Source organism: Cebus imitator, unplaced genomic scaffold (assembly GCF_001604975.1).
Source record: "Cebus imitator isolate Cc_AM_T3 unplaced genomic scaffold, Cebus_imitator-1.0 Scaffold255, whole genome shotgun sequence".
Classification (NCBI taxonomy): domain Eukaryota; kingdom Metazoa; phylum Chordata; class Mammalia; order Primates; family Cebidae; genus Cebus; species Cebus imitator.
In genome coordinates this window covers 2,519,575-2,524,353 of record NW_016107570.1, presented here as the reverse complement: position 1 = coordinate 2,524,353, position 4,779 = coordinate 2,519,575, and positions in this window count along the sequence as shown.

Here is a 4,779-nt window from a genome sequence, read left to right as displayed (position 1 = left end):
TTTTTGTAGTTTTAGTAGAGACGGGGTTTCACCATGTTGACCAGGATGGTCTCGATCTCTTGACCTCGTGATCCACCCGCCTCGGCCTCCCAAAGTGCTGGAATTATAGGCGTGAGCCACCGCGCCCGGCCAAGATATATTCTCTAGGGAGACAGAAGATGCTCTGACATGTATGAAGGATGTATTTGCAGAAAGTAATGTCATTCCAAAATTCACTTTGTAAGTATATAGAATGAGCATTTTCCAAAGTGATCAAACAATACTTTGTTCATTCTCATGTCTATTTAGGGAAAGTAAAGATGTAAGATCTAGACAACCAGGTAACTTTAGGGGGCATCTGATGCCTAGATAAAGATTATTTGCATTTAAGATACAACATGAAAATTAAAATTTAAAACATGGAAACCAAATTCTTTTTTTTTTTTTTTTCGAGATGGAGTTTTGCTCTTGTTGCTCAATGGCACGATCTCGGCTCACCGCAACCTCCGCCTCCTGGGTTCAGGCAATTCTCCTGCCTCAACCTCTTGAGTAGCTGAGATTACAGGCACGCGCCACCATGCCCAGCTAATGTTTTGTATTTTTAGTAGAGACGGGGTTTCACCCTGTTGACCAGGATGGTCTCAATCTCTTGACCTCGTGATCCACCCACCTCAGCCTCCCAAAGTGCTGGGATTATAGGCTGGCGCCACCGCGCCCGGCTGGAAACCAAATTCTAATGCAAATGTATTAAAGGCATTTTATCACCTACAGTATTATTAAATATTCAGTAATTCACTTCCCATCAAGAATAGCATCATGACAATTCAGATGTGAAAAGTGTCACTTCCAATAACTTTGTTCAAATCAGAATTAGATAACTTGCTAAAATGAAGAGGTTTCAGCAAAAGCTGGTGTATCAGATATTTTTCAATGTGAACTCTATATTAATTCACACCCCTACAGAATCACATTGCAGGAAAAACATGGTTATACAGAACCTTGGTGAAAACCATCCAGAATGGACGGGTTTCCCAAAGAGCCAAAGCTGTACTTTTTAAGGACCAAAAATCTTTTTAAAAGCTTAACTGGGCCCTGTGTGGTGGCTCACACGCAATCCCAGCACTCTGGGAGGCTGAGGCAGGTGGATCACTTGAGGCCAGGAGTTTGAGACCAGCCTAGCCGATATGGCAAAACGCGGTCTCTACTAAAAATTCAAAAAATTAGCCGGGCATGGTGGTGAGTGCCTGTGATCCCAGCTACTCTGGAGGCTGAGGCACAAGAGGAGGCAGAGGTTGCAGTGAGCTGAAATTGCACCACTGCACTCCTTTCTGGACGACTGAGGGAGACTCTGTCTCAAAATAAAATAAAATAAAGGCTTAACCCTGCACACTAGAAATATTTCTAAAACATGACACACTTCTTTGACTCCTTAAGCATATTTTAAGGGTTCATTATGAACACAATGATGCCCTTAAGAGCTACTAAGGTACACAAGGTTGCTTGTTCATAACAAAAAACCCAGATTGCTGGCTTGGTTTTTTTTCTCTTTTTCTTTTTCTTTATTTCTTTTGCCCTTCCCTTCCGTCCCCACTTCCCTACCCTCCCCAACTTCCCCCCCTTTCCCTTCCCTTCTTTTCCCTCCATTTTTTATTTAGTTTGTTCTAGGTTTGGTTTTGTTGGTCCCAGTCTTTACAGTTGTGCTGTTCCCCGTTGCTTTCACTTTTTTGTTGTTTTTTTAGAGTCAAGATCTTGCTGTGTTGCCCAGCCTGGACTCAAACTCCTGGGTTCAAGTAATTCTTCTGCCTCAGCCTCCTGAGTAGCTAAGACTACAGGCATGTACCTCCATGCCCAGCCCCTGTTACTCTTAATTATCCACCCATAATGTCCCTTCTCACTTTCTGAAATATTTCTCTCCCCATGCTGCGGCCTCTGAACCCAGAGAACCTGCTTTGTACAATTATGTGTAAAGTAAAATCAACTAAGTTCTTAATGAGGATCTCCCACCTGGTTAAATGTGCATGATCTTTGTCAATTTATTTTGCCTCTTGCAGACCTCCTAGATCTCAGCTAGGTCCCAGAAAATGGAGAGGTTATTAGGTAACCAAACTCTGGCTTCTGAGGGGTTAATATATGATGATAATTAACATTCATGATAATGAGCCCGAGGTACCTACTGAATCATCATGTGTAAAATAATATTTATTGAACATGATTTATATTTTAAAAATTTCATGAAATTATAACCTTTGGAACTTGGTGGTTCACTTCTGAAATCTGCGGCAATGTTTTTACAGATTTCAGATGAAGCAAAAGCAGCATTTCCAGGTCACACACAAAGACTGTATGCCATGCATTCCTGTGACAGCTTGAGTTCACCCTGGAGAGGGGAGGGTTAGAAACCAAGTCCTTAACAAGCCTGCCCTGCAAGACTCAAGACTGTGCGTTAGGAATGACTTGGTCCCTGCCCACCTCTCCAAATGGCCTTACTCCAAGTTCATTCCCTTCGCTTTCTGGGGCTCAGCCAACACAGGCTACTCAGGCCTACTTTCAATTCCTTGAACACTCACTTCCTCCAGAGGCCTTTGCCCAAGAGTCCCTGCTCCCTGGAATGCTCTCCTTCCCCAGACTGGGCAACCACTGCCTAGTTTCCTCCTACTCAGCTTAATCCTACTTCCTTAGGAAAAGCCTGGCTGCCCTGACAGATCAGTTCAGCCTGTTACACACTCGCAGTTACGTGTACTTCTCCTAGGAGCTCTTATCTGAGTTGTAATTTTTTCATTTAGCTGTATGTAGGACAGATTACCTGGAAAATAGTAGGTGCTCAATAAATATTTGTTGACTGCATGGAAGGGAGAAAGCAACGGCACTTCAGCCAGACCGGCCTCCTCACTGTGGTTAGCATCAAGGTGCGCCAGGAGAGCGGTTTCCAACAGCTAAACATTCACTTGATTGCTGCCAGGGCCCATGGGTCTTTCCTTTCCTTTCTGGAAAAGAGTAAAATCTACTCGATGAACATTCAGCGGCATGGTGTGAAGCTATTACTGCCACATTCTGGAAATTATTGCATTCTTCCAAGCAAAGAAATAAGAAAATCTTCCCAAACAAATGTCAAAAACTTTACCACACTGTCATACATGCTGCCGGTAACATTTGTCTTTTGTTAATTTTTTTTTCTGGCTTTCGTCTCTAGCGTCTCTCAAGTTTTGGCAATTTCAAGTCTTCTAGTTTCCATGGAAATAGGAAACAACGATCTCTTGGGGATTAAGAGCAGGGTGATCTCCACTCTAATGAGGTTCTAGAGTTTTCTTCCTGTGATAATATTTATGAATTGACAGAATGTTGATTTGGAGGCAGGGCTTCTGTGTCATTAACAAATCCTTATTTTTGTGCTTACAATGCATCAGGCATTATTCTCTTTCAGGAATGCCTTTACCTCCAAACTGCTGCATTAAAGATAAACATGCTCTTCCAGATGTGGGCTGTCAGGTTTATTCTTAAGCGATGTTCAGATTGTTGAGCAGGAACTATTAGCTCTATAGTGAGAACCTTTACCTTTTCCCTCTAGGCACCCTTAAGCACTTCAGATATTTTATAGAGCTCTTTCTGACACTTGGGTTACAAAGAACCTTGCTATATACATCGTTAATTTTATTATTTTATTCTCTATTTTACAAGGAAAAAAAATCTCTTGACTTCCAAAGCAAGAAAATAAACTTGTAATGTTGCTTTTTTGTTGTTCTACAATCTTCATACTTGATACTTCCTCATATCCACAGAAAACTTGACCAGACATACCTGAAAAACTTGAAAAATCTGGAAAAGGAAAAAAGTAGTTTACTTGTATCTTTAATAGGCAAATGTCCACAATTTTACATCCTCTCAGAATGGCTGAATTTCTTTCAGACTTTGAACCTAGAGCCTGTGTGCATGTATATGACCATGTAAGACTGGGCTTCTAACATATTATGTAATCTGTGTTGTAATATTCTACATCTCACGCCACCAGAAAGTTTCCAAGTTCCCTGAAGGACAGATATGAAAGATTCTAAAATCAGCTCCTAGTTTGTCTCTGTGTGGAAGTTCAGCCTCCTGGCCCCTCCCGTGCCTCTTCAGGATCTGTCCTCCTACAGTGTACCTACCTGATGGACTTATCCCCACTACAACCCATCCTCCTCTCCAGGACCACTTTTTCTTACCTGTAATTCTGGCCTTAGGAATGCCCAGAAGAGATCTGTACCCAAAAAATATGTTTGAACAAGGCCAAGTCTCCAGAATAAATATAATCCCAATTTACAATTCAGCCATTAGAGATTTAATTCTTTTACACCTTCCTGAGTCCCTTTTGAAAAAATATCAATATCCTATTAGGGGTTAAGATTTCAAGTCATTACCAGTTTATGCTCCCAAGGGATTCCTTAAGCTACATGCCAACCTCCAGTGGAAAATTCAATTCAGGACAGGCCTTGGAAGGTGGTACTAGGAGGGAGAGGGATGCTGGGGGTTGGGGAGGACCGAATGAACTTCGCTAAGGAGAATTGGTAAATTGAAGAGTCCCACCATAGATGCCCCTGACCCAGCTCCAACAGTGGCCTTGACTAACTTCAGTTTCACTGAAATGGTGGCAGATCGGAGTAAGGCCCTAGACTCAAGCCCTAGCATCCACATCCAGGTTCTGTTTTTGCAGATCTGAGACAAGATTTCACGCTCTTCGTGGACTCTCTTTGAAACTCCCCTTTTACTTTTTCCCTCTCGTTCCTCCTTTGTTCCTCTGGCCTAATTTTATCTGTTTGCATGCTTGTG